Below are 17234 nucleotides of genomic sequence, written 5' to 3'. Positions count from 1 at the left end.
ACCAATTAAAGAACCGAGAGACACCCCCGGCCCCCACTTGTTGCCGGGAAGCTCCGCTCCGCATCGCGGCTCAGCCCGCCCCGAGGGAGCGGGGCCCCTGCCTGCCCGCTCGCTCCCCTGCCAACTGCCTCCTCGCCCCCGGAAACCTGCAGCCCCCCACCTTCCTGCTCCCGGCTGGGCTGTGCTCCGAGGGGCTGTAGAAAAGCCCCCTCTTTCCCTGACTGCAGGCAGCCCTTGCCCACTCTGTGCCCAGGGCAGAGGGGACCAGCCCCGGCAGGATTCCCCAGTGCCCCCCTGAACCAGGCAATGCTACAGCCATGTCCCTCTCCCAGCTGCCTGTACCTCTGCTGCCAGAGCCCAGCCCGAGCTGCAGGCAGGGGAGAGGGTGAAGGGGCTCCTCCTCAGCCTGTTTCCCCTTCCAACTCTACCTGCCCCTGATAAGGCCCGGCACAGACCGAGGCTTGACATCAGTCTCCAGGCTTTGCAATTGTGCTCATTCCCATGGCAACAACAAACACACAATTATAGATATATAATATTATATAAACCCAAGCGGGCTCTCGGGCAGGAGTGCAAGGTTCACCTGCTCACAGCCTCCTCCCAAGCCCAGGAGGCAGCTCCCACCAGAGCACGGAGAGGTGGCTTCAGCCCCGTGAAGATGCTCAGCCCGCAGATGCCCGGCAGCTCCAGGATCCAGCCCCGGGCAGCCCCAGCCTGCCTGTCCCGCTGCCTCTCCGGGGGCAGGCAAACAAAGCGCAGCACAGCAGGCGATTCAATTACAAAACTTCCCACAGGGAAGAGGAAACCGAGCAGCCCTGTTCCTCCCCGGTACACAGGGAGTTTTGCAGAGGTGGCTATGGAGAGAGGACAGGCAAATGCAGCAGCAGAATTGAGGCTGGGGCTGCTTTCCTCATACTCCCTCCTCCTCACACTACCCATACATCAAACTGTAATGCAGTGTCCAGGGCTAATGAAAACATAATTATGCCTATTTAGATGCACCAAGAGTAATCTAATGGTAAGCTACCCAACAATGCATTGGGCAGGGAGTCCTGCCCTGTGGAGGATTAGTAGGTGCACACCGGCAAAGAAGGGCTTCGCGACCCAGTCACAGGCTGAAAATTGTCAGCTTCATTCCAGACTAAGGATAATTCAAAACCTTCGCCTTTCAGGGCTCACAGCTTTGAGCATGGCCTTAGTGCTGCAGGGCTGTGTGTGCTAGTGAGTATGAGAGAAACTGAACCAGTGCCCCTTGGATGGGGGCACAGACAAATGAGGGGTGAGCAGAGCATGGCTGGAGGTCAGGCTCATGCAAGGCTGACGGGTGTGATGGCACTTGTGGGGTGTTTGAGGGGACTCTGTGCTGCCAGAGCCACCTGGACACAGGATATGAGCTCCAGCCACCAGCACCTCGCAGCTCTTCTGCCCTCCTGCCAGTGAGGCAGATCTGCAGGAGGCAAGACCGTGCTGGGGAGGTGAAGACCTGACTGCTGGGGTGCTTAGGTCCAGCCAAGCAGGGCTCCCCACCCTGCTGTGGGACACAGCTTTAGCAGGGCAGCTCACCCTCCCCACCACCACACCCTGCAGCTGCACCCCTGGCAGGACCCCAGCCCTCTCCACTAGCCCAGGGCTTAGGGGAACCAGATGAGCTGTGCTCATCCGTGGGCCATGTCCTCACCACGGCATGGCAGCACTTCCTTCTCCTGCAGAAAACTTAATGGGACAATGCTCATTTTCCTATCATCTGGAGCTTTGCTGAAGCCCGTAAATCCGGGCAAGTCAGGAGCAAAGTGTCAGTATGAGAAAGGAGCTGCTGGCCTGTGCATGTCCTGTGCATCCCTCTGAGCCAGGGAGTAGCCCCAGGTAGCCTTCCCTTCCAGCCCATAGCCATGAGTCAGCCCGGGGAGGAAGGGTTGGAGGTTCATAAACAACTAATGAAATAGATGTTGGTCTGTGAATGGAGAAGGTGGAGCGAGACCCTCTCCAGCCCATCTGCACCCACTGAGCCCCTTCCCGCACAGCTCTCAGTGTGACAGCAAATGTTTGCACCTTCCTCCCTCCAACAAAGAGCATTTGTGGACAGGATTTCTCCACAGGAAGCACATTCCTGTAATCCTGCCTCATCCTACTTGGGTAGCTGAGAGCCCCAGAGAAGAGACCTCAGCTCCGGAGAAGCCGCCCCGTGCCCAGCCCTGCCGAGCCAGCCTCAACCATGGAAGTTGCTTCCCCCCTTTTCACAGCTGGGAGCAAATACAGGCAGTGCTACCGAGCACGTTATCCCCCCCAGAACTGCCCAGGAGAGGGAATAGCCTCCTCTCTGCCCCTTGCACAGCTGCTCCCCGGTTCCCCCTCTCCTCTGAAATCAGCTCAGCGCTGCTTGCTTCTGGCCATATGCTGCCAGCGGTCAGAGAAGCCAAATATAAACACAGCAGCTAATCTCACCCAAGTTTCCTTTCCCTCCTCCTCCCCCCCGCCCCGAACCTGGGCTCTTTTCCCTCTCCTGCCGCCCTTCATCCTCACCCACCTCTCTTTCGGGAGCTGGCGGCAGCTGTGGGCTCCGGCGGGGAGGTCGGGTGCGTGTCAAGGAGCTGGCGATGGGTCTGTCTCGAGGGGTGGGTGGCTGGCAGCCGGCTCTGCTGCCGGAGCTCACAGCCTGCCAGCGGGAACGTGCCGCTCAGGATGCTCGGCTCTCTAAGATCCTTAGGAAACCGTGGCCTCGGCACAGATCACACACACAATATCCCCAGCAGCCGCAGCTCTGGAGTTATTCGGCTGCTATTTCTATGCAACTCGAAATGCGTTCGAGGGATTACTGCCCGGGGAATAAAGAAAAGGCTAAACATATTTATACTAAAGCTTAAGGAGCCTATGTAACTGCACACACACACACCAGCTGATAGGGGGGTCTGGCACAGAGGCTGCAGTGATTTGGGACAAATCCCAGGATTGTCTGTCTGTGCTCTAGTTTAGAGCAAGTGCCTATGCTGGTGCTTGCCTAGAGGTGGCAGTGAGCCTTCGCTCTTGTCCTCTCCCCGAGCAGAGCAGAGCAGCACATGAGGGCCTGGGAAGTCCCCAGCTGAGCTGGAGCTTTGCGCTCTCTGCTGGGTTGGCCGCAGGGGAAGTGTTTGTTGTGGGCACAAATACAGGTACCTGTGCCCACCTGGCACACGCAGATCCCAGGCAGGACTTGAAAGGAGGAGTCCTGCTGCCTCCTTCCTCTGTCCTCTATGCGTGTAATGCACACCCATGCCACTGGCTCAGGGGGGATTTCTTCGACATCCTCCCCTCTGCAAGGTGCATGGGGAAAAGATGTGCGTCTGATCAAATCCAGGTTGCCTTTAAAACCTGGAAGGACCTGGCCAAGAGAGTTTGCTTTTAGAAACATCCCTGTGCCAGCTCCCAGCTCCACTAGCCCACAAGCTCCAGGGCATGTCTGGGGGAAAACACTTTGCTCCCCACTTTCAGGAGCTGTAACAAATCTTGAGCTACCACACAAGGATGTGGCAACGTGAAGTCTTCCAGCACAAACACTAATGTCAGCTTTTCCCCAAAACTGTCCCTCCCTTCCAACAAGACACCTGTAAATCCCACCAAAACGTAAATATATGCCTTAAACCTCCTTGCACTGGGGGTTAGAGTTCAAAACATGCTGCTGGAAAGATTCTTTCAGAGCATATCTCACAGCCTCCAAGGGAATAAAGTGGGTTATAAAGGGTGATCTCTCTCTCACACATACGTGTGGGCACGCATGCACACACCAAATCTAATAAAAAGATATTATTCCAGGAGTATTTGGCTTCTGGCATTCAACTAACTCAAGCTTCATACAGACACCAAAGAAATGAAATTATGGGAGCACACAAACAAGAAATTCCAGGGGGATGAATTAATGTTTCATCACTCTTACAGGGCAGAGAAGTACCTGTCTGTCTTCCCTTGCATTTCTTTTTCTTGTATTTCAAAATGTGAACCCCCTACCTTTAAAAGTCACAGTAGCATGTTTCCTCCAGCCCAAGCCCTAACCATCTTTCCATCAAAATCAAAACTGCTTTCATTATCATCTAAGGACATGTTGGAGGGCTGACAAACACACCAAAGTTCAAGGACTTCTTGTAAATCCAGGGTCTAATTTAGACAGATTTTAAAAACCTGCTTTAAGACCTTGCTTCACAGGCTGAAAGGGGTTGGAGTTACTTCTGGGTTATTCAGATGCAAACACTGTTTTGAAACACAAGTGCCTGAGCCATCCACCAGCAGCTGTAAGTTTGGGGGCAGATGCTCGGCAGCGGCAGAGCTACATGACTCCACTGAAATCAGCAGAATTGAACTCATTAAAGCCAGCTAAAACCAGCCAGTTCTCAGTATTTTATACCATCTGAGTCCGTATTTCAAGCCCATTCCATTCTAGTGGGATCCAGCCCCCGAATGGTACCTTTTAACCTTTGGATCAATTATCTGGGTAATTACAAACTAGAAAAATCACTTTTGTGTCAACCTTAAACAGTATATTTAGAGATGTTATTTTTTTCTATTAAGTGACACATTTCAGAGGACTGTAGGTTAAAGACTCTTTTGAAAAGATCCAAATCCCTAATCTTAAATGAAAAGTTATCACCAGAGGACCTTGGGGTGGGTGGTGACAAACACAGGAAAGGGCCCTGCGTCAGCCAGCGCCCTGGGTAAATAGGGACGGGGAGGAGAGCGGAGGGCTTGGAGCAGGCTGACAAGCCTGATAAGCCAAATCTGCAACGCATTCATTGCAAAAAAGAACACAAAGCAAACCCAAAAGCAGAGAAACAGCTGCTGTCGAGTTCTTAATTTCTAAAAAAGAGCAAGAAGGAAAAAAATGCCAAAAATACTCCACTACCCACTAGCAAAGCCCCTCACGTGCCTCCCTGCAGGATGGGTTGGGAGGGAGGCTCCAGCATCCCTAGCTCCCCCACCTCCCTGACCCACTTAAGCCAAGCAGTGTATTTGGGGCACCCCACGAGGAGGAGCGAGCTGTGCAGCCCCTCCATCACATAGACCCCAGTTTCTTCCAGCCTGGATGGAGCAGCAAAGTGATGCAGCCCCAGCTGCATCGACCAAGGTGAAGGCTACAAATTACTCATGGCCCCAGAAAAAAAAAACCACAACACCACAGAAAAAGCCTTGGGGGATGTACAAGCATAGGGGAACACAAAAATGTTGGTCACCCACCTCTGAATCAGCACCATTTGGCCGCGGCCAAACAGCAACTGAGGATCTTTCACAGCCCAAACGTGTGAGTCAGCAGCTCCCCCAAAAAAGGGAGAAAAACAAGAAGTCAAGAGGCAGAGCTGTGTTTTTTTCCCCCTTTCCTTCCACAGATCAAACAAAGAAAGATGGTACTCAGCCTTTCCACTGACTGGGGAGAAGTTTGCAGAAGCTATGCCAGGAATTTAGAATTATTTCTGGAAGGATTTTAATGGGATATTGAAACACTGCTGTAATTTAAAGGTATTAAACAGCTTATTCTATTTAAGCCAAGATGAAGCAAACCCTTCCACAAACCACTTTGATTTGAGCCGATGAATACTAGCATGGTCAGGAGAGCTTGGGAGCCTGACGCGAAGCCCTGGCAGCAGGTTTGAACGTGCCAGGTCCTGGGTTCGCAGCTTTTTACTTTTCTTCTTCTTTTTTTTTTTTTTTTTTTTTTTAAAAAAAAAAATTTTTTTTTTTTTTTTTTTTTTTTTTTTTTTTTTTTTTTTTTTAAAAAAAAAAAAAAAAAAGTGCAATTTACAGCTTTTTGGCTACCTCTAGATGCAGCTTGACCTCACCTACCTCTAGGCTGCAAGAGGCTTCCCACAGCCAAATCCTGGCTCACATGCAGCCCCTCTTGTTTCAGGCTCCTGAAAGCAGGGCTGACCCTACTAATGCAAGAGAATCAGGGCTCAGCAGCTCACCAGTGTCACCTGTGAGAGCTTCATTAGCACCAGGGACCCCATCCCCAAGCGGGGCTGACATCAGCTCTAAGGTTGACAAAGACTTTGCCTGTGGTCGCAAACATCCTTGATGCTTCCTTGCAAGGTCACTGGTGCCACGTGCATTTCAGCCCAGATCCCAGCCCCCTGCTTGGTGTCCCGCCCATTCCAGCCACCTGGGACCCATTTTCATGCAAGTCACAAAAACATCCTATTTTTGAGGTCTGAACCCTCCCATTAAATTTGGTCAAAATTAGCTGGATTTGTTAGGAAGAGACAGATGGATAAGCCAGAGCACAGCTGGATGAACTGTTTTTCCTTAGCAAAGTGGTGCCAAAGGCATCCCCCGAAAGAAAAAACAGCTCCCTAAACCTTCTAGTGTTTTGGTCCTGTTGGGGAAGGAAAATTGTGCCTGTGTTTAAAAGCTGAAAGATTTCCACCTCTTGATACCTCTGATGGGTGATAGTAACTCCACCAAGGGTAACATCACTGCCCACAGAACCCAAACCAGCTGCTCGAGGGGAGGGCTAAAATATGTTTTCTTTGCTCTTTAGCTGGAGTTACTCTCCCAGGCTGGGCCATGGTTAAGTCCCAGGCAAGGAGAGGTTTCCTGATGGGCACACATAGACTTTCCTAGTCCCACCGCCCGAACCTGGGATCCTGCCCAGTTTGTAGAGGGAGGAGGTGAAATCCCGGGAAATCCTGTCTCTCTGTGCCAGGGAAACGCTGGAGGGGCCCCAACTGTTTTTATTTCCAGGCTTCTGCTTTCCCTGCTGTGTTTTCACACGCTTCAGCTCTTATGAGATGACTTGGTGAAGTCCTGATTAAATTGATTGCTGTGACATTAACATCTGACCTAGGGTTTTGCCTCCAGCCAGCCGTAGCTGTGTGCTTTCGGGCTTTGCCTAACAAGCTTGTGGATATCCTCGCCTTTCTGTAATGCTTTGTGCAGAGCTGGCTGGTAATCTGTCTGCCGGCCCAAGGGTCACGGCAGCAGGACTCGCTGCTGCAGCTCTCCAGCTCCATCTGGTTGAGCTTCTGCTCATGGTCCAGCTCTGGACCTGTGGGCGATGTGTCCTACCTTGCCCCCAAAGCAGGGAGAAGCGAGATTCCAGTGGGAGCAGCACTGCCGTTGCCCTTGGGCTCCTTCAATGGCCCTTTCAGCCATCAGGCCACTGGCAGAAGCCATTTGGCAATGGAAGTTGGGTTGTGGCTGCAGTTCCTCTAGACTTCATGAGTGTCCCCAAACGAGGCTGACACCACTGCATGTCAGATGTGTTAAATCCCCCTCTCATTCCACCACTAAACACTGGAGAAGAGCCCAGACAGGAGGATGGAGACCCACGGGCTTTGCCCCCACGCTGGCCAAGCATCATGGCTGGCGGAGCAGGACAGACCCAGCCCCACTGCAGCCGTCTCCAGCCCAGTAATGTTTTCTGCCCTGCTGAGATCAATATCGAATAGTTGTGGGCCAAGAGGGAGGAGAGGTGCTCAGAAGATACCAGGAGAGCTGGTATCAAAACCACTCAGATTTTTATTTTATTTTTAGCAATGTTATTATCCCATCCTCATTTGAGGGTTTTTTGCAGCAAGAGCAGCTGATGGCCTGGAAACAGGCTCTGAGTTAGGAGTGGGAGGCACCCATCCATGCAGCCCAAGGGAGAGCTTTGAGGCTAAAAACATAGTAAACAGGAAAAACAGACTAACAACTAAAAAGGCCACCTTGGACCTGTGAAGCACTACCCTGTGAAACACTGGAAAATAACAACTCCTCTCACCAATCCCAATTTTACAAATGGGGAAACCAAGGCACAGGAGGGTCCTGGGTCAGCCAACATGTTCGCAGCACCTCTGGGACTAAATTTCAAAGAAAAAAAAAATCAAAGCACTTTTTTTTTTTTTTTTTTCCTCACCTGCCCGCTGGATGAGAGACAGGGCTCAGGGTTTTCACTGTGAGGTTAAAGGACCACAGGAATCCCTTGAGCAGAGGAAGGCTGGACAATGTTCACCTTAAAGCACCAGCCACAGCCAGAGAAACCCAGCCTGGGACTTGGCAAACCAATAGCTTCTGTTTGCCATCTAGACAGAAATAAATTAGAGAGTCAGACACTTGAAAAGAAAGACCAGAAAGAAAAGAAAAAAAAAACAACCAGCAAGATCAAGATCAAGCAAGAAAAGAGCTGTTGCAAAACACCAAGTCACAGCAGGCGGATCTCTCCCTGCTCCTTGGGCTGCAGCAAAAGCTCCCGGCCCTGAACTGCTCCCCAGCAGAGCCCACACCGGAGCAAGCAATGGAGCAAAGAGCCCAGCCCTTCCCCAGCCCAGCCCTTTCCCAGGGAGGTTGGCTTCCCATCCTGGGGCAAAATGAGGCAAGTTTGGGAAGTTTGGGAACACTTGCAAGCAAGCTGATGGAGGAGGGGAGGGATGTGGTGTTAGCAGAGGCTGCGATTGCACCAGGTGCATTACCAGTGGCTGACTCTGCGTCTGAGGTAGCACCAGCCCTGTAGCCAGGCATGTCCCCTGTGTGACCCAAGTGTCACTCCTGCCACCAATGCCACTCCTCGGGGCTTGGCAGCTGGGACTGTCAGGGAGCAAGGAGTCACACCAGCACTCCCCAGAGCTCCTCACCGGGAGGAAGAAGAGCTGTTTAAATCAGAGACACGTTGTTCTACGGACTCATAGGGCATGCTCTTCCTAGCTGAAGAGGGGTTTAATGCAGCTGTCCCTGCCGGGCTGAGCATGTGCCCTTGCTGCGCCACGGTGGGCAGCTGTCCCCATCCTGCTGCCAGCAGAGCATGGGCCCAACCGTCCTGCACGAGCAGCGGATGGTCTTTGAGCTAATGCCAGCCTCCACCGTGGGTTTTCACCTAAAATTCCCAGTATTTGCAAAGAACATAGGTCAAATTAATCTCTGCCCTGACTTCCCTGCAGGCAAAGCACCAGGGCCGCAGTGGCACGGGTGACCCACTGCTACCCCCGGGGACAGGGCCGGTGCTGAGCTGTCCCAGCCCAAAGCATCCCTCTTCTGCAGACTCTGCCTCCAGTCATACCCCAGAGACCTCCTGGGGAAGAGCAGGAGGCAGCTGGCTTATCCCCGTTGCAGCTAGAAGTCAGAATAAAGCACACCTGGGATGTTTCTTGGTGTAATCAGCTTTCCTACAAAGAAATTGCTGTCTTTCAAGGGTATGTTTTCTCCTCACTAGCCCTGCAGCCTGTTTCCCCTTCCCTCTTCAGCATCCTGCTGGTTTGTAAAGAAGTCTCTCTCGCCTTCTCTGAATTTTGCAGTGATATCACAACCTCAAATGTGTTTTTCTTGCTCTCAGGGTCCCATCAACCCCCTGCAGAGGAGGACAGGGCAGCCTATTGCCCTGAGCTGCACTCACAGGGCGCAGAAGTGAGCTGCAATACCCAGGCACATCTGAGAGCTCTTCGAATCTTTGATACGATCAAGATAGACGGAGCCTGAGACAGGCTTCCCCCTCCCCTTTTTCTTTCTCTCTCTGTATTTTTTCTTCCCCCCGACCTTTTATTCCCAGTGGCCAAGAACATTTAGTCTGGCCGGGAAAAGGAAATCTCATTACAGAATTACGGTTCATTTAGCAGGTCCCACTGGAAGCCCTGCAATAACCACTGGCTTCCTAACAGGATTAGCCAGTGTCTGAACCTCCCGATCTCACTGCAGTCATCTCCACTCCCCACAACAGCCTTGAGGACCCCAGAAAACCCCAAGCAGCCACAGAAACCCAAGATGCAGCTGGACACAGAGGAGGAAAGATTGAAGGGAGCCAAAGATTGAGGCTTCATTGGTGTGAATGTGGGCATTGCTAGCAGAGGTTTGAGCAGACATTACCCCAGGTTCTCCAGCTACAAATCCCGCTTTGCTTTGCTGTCTTGGCCTCTTCCAAGCCTGATGGCTCATTCTCACTCCATGGTATGTGTTGGTTCCCATGAGGGAATTGGGGATATTAACTTCAGAAAGACAAGCAAGACACTGGAGTAGTGCAAGTTCTGCTATAGTGTTAAATATGACATACCCTGTCTGCTGCACCTGAACCAGTGCTCATCTAAGTTGGTTGGGGGTCCTCCTGACATCAGTCTTGGAGTCTACATGAACATGAAGGGTTTTGGTTGGCATCACGTTGCATGGTAACACGTTTCCTGGGATCAGGTCTCTGCCATTAAGAGGGTAGGAGGACTTAGGAAAAAATAATTCAGAGGGGGAGAAGATCAAGGAAGAAGTCAAACAATATGGGCTCACCAGAGCAGCCAAGACCAAAATTTGCCTTCAGTAATGCTGAAATTTCTTTGCTTCTCCCATCCCTGTCCCCACTCAATACAAGGAAGAGATGGTGAAAGAGCAATAAATTGGGTGTGGTACTCTGTATGAAACCACCTCTGTGATTTCACAAGGGTGAACATCTGCCTCTTGTCACAAATCTGCTCCCAGTGTTTCATTACCACACCTGTTTATACACAGAGAGAAGGCGAATGCTGTCCCCAGAAGCAGCCAACAGAGACATCAGGCTGAGGATGGCAAAGCCAGCTTTTCCAACACAGCCTGGAGCTGGCTGTGTGCTTGCCATGGAAGCTTGGCCCCAGGCAGGAAGGCAGTGGCAGGATCATACAATGACTCATGAAGATGACAGGAATTGTCTCAGGCATCCCTCGATCCCCCGAGGCGTTACCTCAGAAAGGAGTGCAAAACACGGGCAGGATCTGCAGGATTTACCTTCCCTTAGAGCAGGGAGAGGTAGAACAGCTTTGGTTTAACCAAAAGCAAGAAGCAGGAAAATTGGTTAACCAAGTTTGCCAAGGCTGTGCTCTCACCACTACCTTACTCCATCACACATCTACTCAACCTTACTCCATCACCCACCCGCTACAGGGGCTTTTGCCGTAGCAGAGTCCACACCAACCGCCATAGGGTGCAGCCCTGCAGACAACCAGGTCCCCTGTGGTCCCCTGAGACCTTTTCCTGCTATGGTCCTTCTCCAGTGAGAGGTGGGAGCCCTGGAAGGTGTTGGAGCCCATGGAGACATGCCTCTCCTCTCTGACAACACGAGAAGCCCAGAGTGTTGGCTTGCAACTTTGATGCTCGGAATGAGCTGAGGTGGCTGAGAAACATCATTAGTGCTGGAGGAAATAAAAAGCCATGTAGGGTTGGTTTTTCAAGACAGAGCACTGCATCCCTGTCCCTGCAGCTCCCACGCTGTTCCAGCTCCACCAGCAGATGTTTCCATCATTAGCAAGACTTCTGTCTGGAGGTGAAGGGATGCGGTGGCCTTCACACCGCTGCTAACGAAGCTGTGTGGGCAGGGGTTAAGTGCTGGGAGCCAGCCCAGTGCTCACACAGCAGCGGCAAGCAAGAGTTTGTGCTCACAGGACGAGAGGGACATTCCTGCGAAGGCGGTGGGGACCTCATAGGTTTTGCACAACGAGCCCAGGGGACAAAGCACAGGGTGAAGACAGAAGATGTGGGAAGAGAGGAAAGGAGGGAGGGATGATGCAGAGCTGAGAGTAGGAAAAGTTTCACTCATGCACGCAGCATGTAATTCAGTTTGCAGCATCTCACTGAAGCCAAGAATTGAGTGAGAGGCCAAAGAGATGAGGCATTTATGTGGCTAATGAGAACACACGGGCTGCAATCATCCCTGCTAGTGAGCACCCCAGGAGGGTGTAAACCCCTGCTCCTGGCCTTCCACCAACCTCAGATCACTGGGAACACAAGTGGATCCTCCCTGGGGAGGGGGATAACAGATGACCTCTGTCCAGCAGTCTGTCCTGGGTACCAGCAGCAAGGTGCAGAGGATGGGGAGGGGAAGGGACAGCCTGCACCTTGCTGGAGCACCAAGGCAAGGATGCTTTTGTTCCCTCAGTGCAGAAATTGCTATTGTACCAGTCACCTTGGCTTTTGGGAGGATTTTTTGCCCTTTTGGCTGAAGACTCAGATGGCACAGAGGTGCAAGTGCCCTGCCTTCCTCTAGCCCTTTTGTAGGGACCACTGACCACCATTACCCTTCCCAGCATTGCTCCCTACTACTGCTGTGCAGTACAAAAATGTTACTTGGTGAGCTAGGGATGAACCAATCTGACCTTCTAGCATAGCAACGTACAAAATCCAAGAGCATCAACGACCACAGAGGAGGGGATAAGGGGCTTGACCTGGCTGGCAACAAGTCTTGATACAACTACACACCATACACCACCCAGATCAGCCGTGTAGCTTCACCCCACCCTCTTTTCCATTTTCTCCCTCTTGTTTATTTGTTTGGCCATCCAAGCATTTATTAGCAGAAACAGGGTCTGGCAACCCAAAACTTTCCCTAGGGAAGAAGTTCTGGCATCCAGCGGCCAAGTCAAGAGACTCTGGAAAGTTGCTTTGAGCCTGTCTCATCTCACAACTTGACATATCACCGCTGTCCATTTCCCTTCCCAAGGAAATCTGATTTGTTCCAAAGTTTATAGTTTCAGTGACCTAATCCCAGCATAGTTGTTCCTGTTTCCCTTTAATTTACTGCCGCAGCTTGTATTAATTGATGTATTGCAGAGGGCTTGAGCCAAGCTAATTGTTTTAGAAAAAGAAAAAAAGAAGAAAGAAAGGGAGATGTGAGGTCCCTTAGTGGATTACGAAGGTATTTGAATGGGGAACCAGCAGCCACCAGAAAATAGCAATAGCACCAAACAGAAGTCTGGAGAGGTGGAGGCTCTCCAGGCTGCCGTTCGCAAGGTATCGTCATGCTCCCTGCAAACAGAAATATCTTCCCTGGAATGACCTTGAGGAGAAAGGCAAGGTGGGGGCAAGGAGGGCTGTGATGGCTTCTCTACTCTGCCAGGGCTGCCTTTGCCCCTCTGACTCTGCCCTTGCCCAAGGCTGCCACTGTCACTGAATGAAGTGGGGATCAGGGGAGTTTCCAAAGGACAGGAAAAAGGCAATGTCACCCATCACCCAGCAAGGATGATCAAGAAAACTACAGGTTGCTCAGCTTGCCTGAGAAGGTGATGGAGTAAATCCTTCTTGGAAGCTCTTTCAATCCATGATGGACAAGAAAATCATTGGGAACTGTCAGCAGGGATTTATTAGGTGTAAATCATGACAAATGGACCTTATCACCTTCCAGGGTGAGACAATTGGCTCTGTGGAACAGGACAGAGCAGCGCAAGCTGTATAACTTCACTTTAGCAAGGCCTTTAAGAGAGTCTCCTGTAGTATCCTTGTGGCCAAATTGTGGATAAGCAGATAAGTTGGGTGCACGTTGCACTTTCAGCTCATTTTCAGATGATACCAGATAACGGGGAGCTGTTGACATGCTGGAAGGCAGGGCTGCTATCCAGAGGGACCACGATGGGCTGGAGAAACACCTCAACAGGAGTTTGTAAGCAAACACCAAGTCCTGCCCCTGGAATGGTGTAACCCAAGTAACAGGACAGGCTGGGTCCAAATGTTTGGAAAGCAGCTTTGGAGGAAAAGATATGGAGATCCTGGTGGACAAGAAGAACCATGGTTCAGTTCAGCCAAGGCAAACTGCTTCCTTGTACTGTATTATTCCCCTCTATTTGGTACTTGCAAGTCTCCATGGTGGCCAGTTCTGGGCTCCCCAGGATAGGACAGACATGGACACACTGGAGGGAGTCCAGTGGAGACCACCAACCTGAGCAAGGACTGGAGCAGGAGCACACAATGCACAAGGACAGGCTGCAGGAGCTGGGCTCCTTCTTCCCAAAGAAAAGGAGGGGAAGAGACCTAATGGCTGTCTGCAACCACCTAAGTGGAAGCTGGGGATAAGACAGCTGGAGGTCACCAAAAGCAGGGTGAGATGCAACAGCACTAGTTGTTGTTATCAGGGAAAAAAAAAAATGTTCCCCATGAAGGTGATCAAACACATGTGATTGTCATCCCTGGAATTATTCGAAACTTGGCTGGGTCATGGCCTTGAGCAAAGATGCCCATGGTGCAGGCAGAGGAGGCAGGGGGCAAGGCAGAGCACAGAGGTTGCTTGTACAGGGTAGCTTTGGAGACCTCACACAGAGTTTTGGTGGTTGGTTTTGAGCAGAAGCCAAGGGAGAACATGACAGAGGAGGAAGAGACTTCACTTCTATCAGCTCCAACTGATGGGACAAGGTGTCTAGCACCTGACATGCTCTGGGTAGAGGTGAGCTGGATCCGATCCCATGGGAGTGTGCAGCAAGGGGGGAGACGGGGGTCTCCTTGACCTTCCCTCATCTTCCTGCCCCCATCCCTGCTGTCCCTCCTCCATCTCCATTGCAGAGACAAGGCCAGAAGCAAAACTCCAGCACTGGGTCAGGCTGAGACCTTTCTGGGGAGCACCACAGGGCTGTGCTCGGCTGCCAGCAGAGAAGTGTTTCGGAGGTGGGGATGCATTGGAGGAGCACCCTGTCCCACTGGCAGACCCCAAGAACAAACCCCAGCTCCCACAAGTCCCTGACACCTTCTGAGCCACAGCACCATGAAAGTACTAAAGTTTTCCGGTCAAGAAACTTGCTACTTATTGTTTTCCTGAGTGAAAGCCCCCCCTTTACATAAATCAGCCCAGGCACTTTCAGCATGGCTCTCACAGAGAGGTTGATTTATTCGGGAGCAACACGGGGAGTTTCCAGATTAACACTAATTGCTCTCCCAAATTACTTAATAGTTTAAATTGCAGTCCTCTCTTTGGAAATCATCTCAGACAGTTCAATAAAAAACTATCATCGAAGAGACAACTGCAAATTGATAAAGTCTTTGAGACGAGGCTAATATCATTGCTGTCTGGCAAATTTATTCATCTGAAACAAAACGAGGAGGATAAACAGCTTCGCTCGGTGAGGAAGACACCGCCTGCTACTGAGTTGCTCAATTTTCTCTTCCAGAGATGCTCTTATTACTTGGAGAGCCACAACACTGCCGAAACAAGGCAGCTGACTGCAACGCCTGTGAATAAATAGCACCAGCCTTTTCCTCGCAGAGAAAAAACAATTTAAATAATATAATAATAATAATAATACGGCAAATGCTTGTGCTAGTTATAACAGGAGGCAGGGGCTGGAGCTCCCATCTGGGGGGGGCTGCTGGGGACTGGTGTGGATGCAGGAACCGGCTGGCTGCCACCAAGCTCCCGTGGAGTTGAAATTGTCACCCAGGAGGGGAGGGGAAAACTTGTTTCATTTTGGCCGTTTCCCAATTTTCCAGCCCCTCCAGGGGAAGGAGATGTGATGTGGCAGGGGAGGACGAGGAGGGGGGGGCAGGGCAAGGCTGGGAGGGGCATGAGGGAGAGTCAGATGTGTTCGCAGGGGGCTCAGCATCCTCCCACTGCGGGGAACATGGGGGCTGCTGGAGACACCAGCGTGGACACAACCCCGCCAGGGAGGTTAAAACAGAATAAAGGTGTGGGACCAAGAGCGAGGGTGCAGAGGAAGAACCAGGGTGGTTTGGGGGATGGTGACCAGGACAGACACCACCAGCACACTGGGAACACCCCCTCCGCCATGCAGTATTTCGGAGCTCACTGGGAGCATCCTCTCTGCTGTCCAATACTTTGGGGCCATGGTGCAGCCCAGGAAGACGTGTACCCAGGGTCAGGGAGGGCCTCAGCACCAGTGTGGAGGGGGCCAGGCCCACTATCCTGGGGTGACTCCACTCACCAACAGCCCCCCAGGGCCCTGCATGCTCTGCTCCCACCCAGACAAGCCCCCACTCCTCCCCATGGCACACAGTCACCTGCCCTCCCTGGGACCAAGCGAGTTGCCCGTTTCGTCTGGTTTTACAACTATTTTTGGAAGATTTGGCTGGAGACTTATGGTGGAAATGGGTCTTTGCTGACACCAGTTCAGATCCATTTGTCTGCAAGACAAACCCCTTTCACACCATGTCCCCTTCAGCCCCTAGTACAGGGCATCACACTGTAAACCACAGTAAGAAGCTTCTCGGCCGGTTGGGGAGGGGGCTTAGATGCAATGTGATCAAAGAAGAGGCAAAAAAGATCCAGCTCTTTCCTGGGAGAGCAGTATGGGAGCGAGGGAGTTACTGGGAGCTGCTGCCCAGCGCGGTGCCAGGAGCCACAGGGATTTGAGAGAAAGCCCGGCCGATGGCTGCCATCTGCTCCTGGCACCTCATGCCACTGCCAGAGCCTGAAAGCACGCTAGCGCATGGAGAAAACAAACGGCAGCCAGCCCTGCTCCCTGCCGCGGCCGGCCAAAAGCAGCCGGCAGCCCTGCAAGCCCGCGCCGGTGGACACGGGGTGCAGGCAGGGGGGAGTTGCAGGCAGCGGGGGCATGGCCGGGCATGAGAGGCAGCGGAATTATCTGCTCCGGCCAAGCTGTCGAAGCCCTTTGGGGTGTTTGAAGGGCTGAGAAACGCTGCTCATGTCACTGGCTTCACAGCTGGGGACATGTCCTGATGGGGAGCAGCTGGGGGGATGCTGTGGGGTCCCCACACAGGGGCTGCCCAGCCCCCGCACTTCTGCCACCTAATGATGCACTGACAGCATCAGTTCTCTGCGCCACGCGTCAGAAACACCGATGCCAGGAGTTAACCTCAAGCAGGGGCTCATCCTCCCAGGACCACACGGAAGCTCCTGGGGCTGCAGCCAAGGGAGGGATGCGGCGGCAGAGCCCACGCTAAAGGGCACTTGCATGGCGACCTGCGGGGCCGTGGCTTTGATGCCCCCTCAGCCACGGGGAACAGCGGCTTGGAGATCCATCCCCATCCCTTCGGGAAGGCGTCCAAGTGAGCTGGCTTGGCAAAGCAGCCAGTTAAAGCAAGAAATGGGCAAACGGCAAGCACCGGCACACAGCCTCAGCTGCCACGGCCGGGTGGCCTCCAAACCACGGGGGAGAGTGGCCGAGTTTACTGACCCACATCCCGACCCCCCCTCGGGGCTCAGAGAAAGAAAAAACCTTTTTTTTTTTTTAAAAAAAAAAAAAAAGTCTCATTCATCATTCAGCCTCTGTTTGTTTTCTGCACTCCGCTAAGCTCAAACAAGCAAAACAGATTAGCTGGGCTCATTTGTTTCCTTCTTAATTACACCTCTTTGGTGCTGATGTAATATTTCAAGATTTGGGTTGCTAAGGCTGAAAATCCACCTGCCCCCCTCCCACACCCACCTTGGCTTTTCATTCCCATAATGAAAAAGCCCAGATGGGTTTTTTTGCAAGAAAAACCTCTAATTATTGAAGAATTCAATACTCTGAATTCAGAAGCTGCCAGCGAGCGCTCAGGTTGTCAGAAGCAGATGGACGGCAGCTCCAGCTTTTGATCACAGTCTCCAAACACCTCCCCAAAAAACAGGGAGGCGG

The 17234-nt window shown here is 52.1% G+C and overlaps 1 protein-coding gene across 1 annotated transcript in view; it reads right to left on the bottom strand.

The window, feature by feature from the left end:
* NOS1 (nitric oxide synthase 1) overlaps positions 1-2610 on the bottom strand; it is a 58886-nt gene extending 56276 nt beyond the window's left edge. Inside the window, exon 1 of the mRNA XM_026859831.1 lies at positions 2525-2610. The gene's annotated coding sequence lies outside the window, so the exon portion shown is untranslated. The remainder of the gene's footprint in view (positions 1-2524) is intronic.
* Positions 2611-17234: the final 14624 nt, after the last annotated feature.

This window comes from Athene cunicularia (genome assembly GCF_003259725.1).
Source record: "Athene cunicularia isolate RWA chromosome 15 unlocalized genomic scaffold, athCun1 chr15_part1, whole genome shotgun sequence".
Taxonomy (NCBI): Eukaryota; Metazoa; Chordata; class Aves; order Strigiformes; family Strigidae; genus Athene; species Athene cunicularia.
The sequence above is the reverse complement of the archived record's forward strand: the minus strand, read 5'-3'. Positions and strand labels throughout refer to the sequence as shown.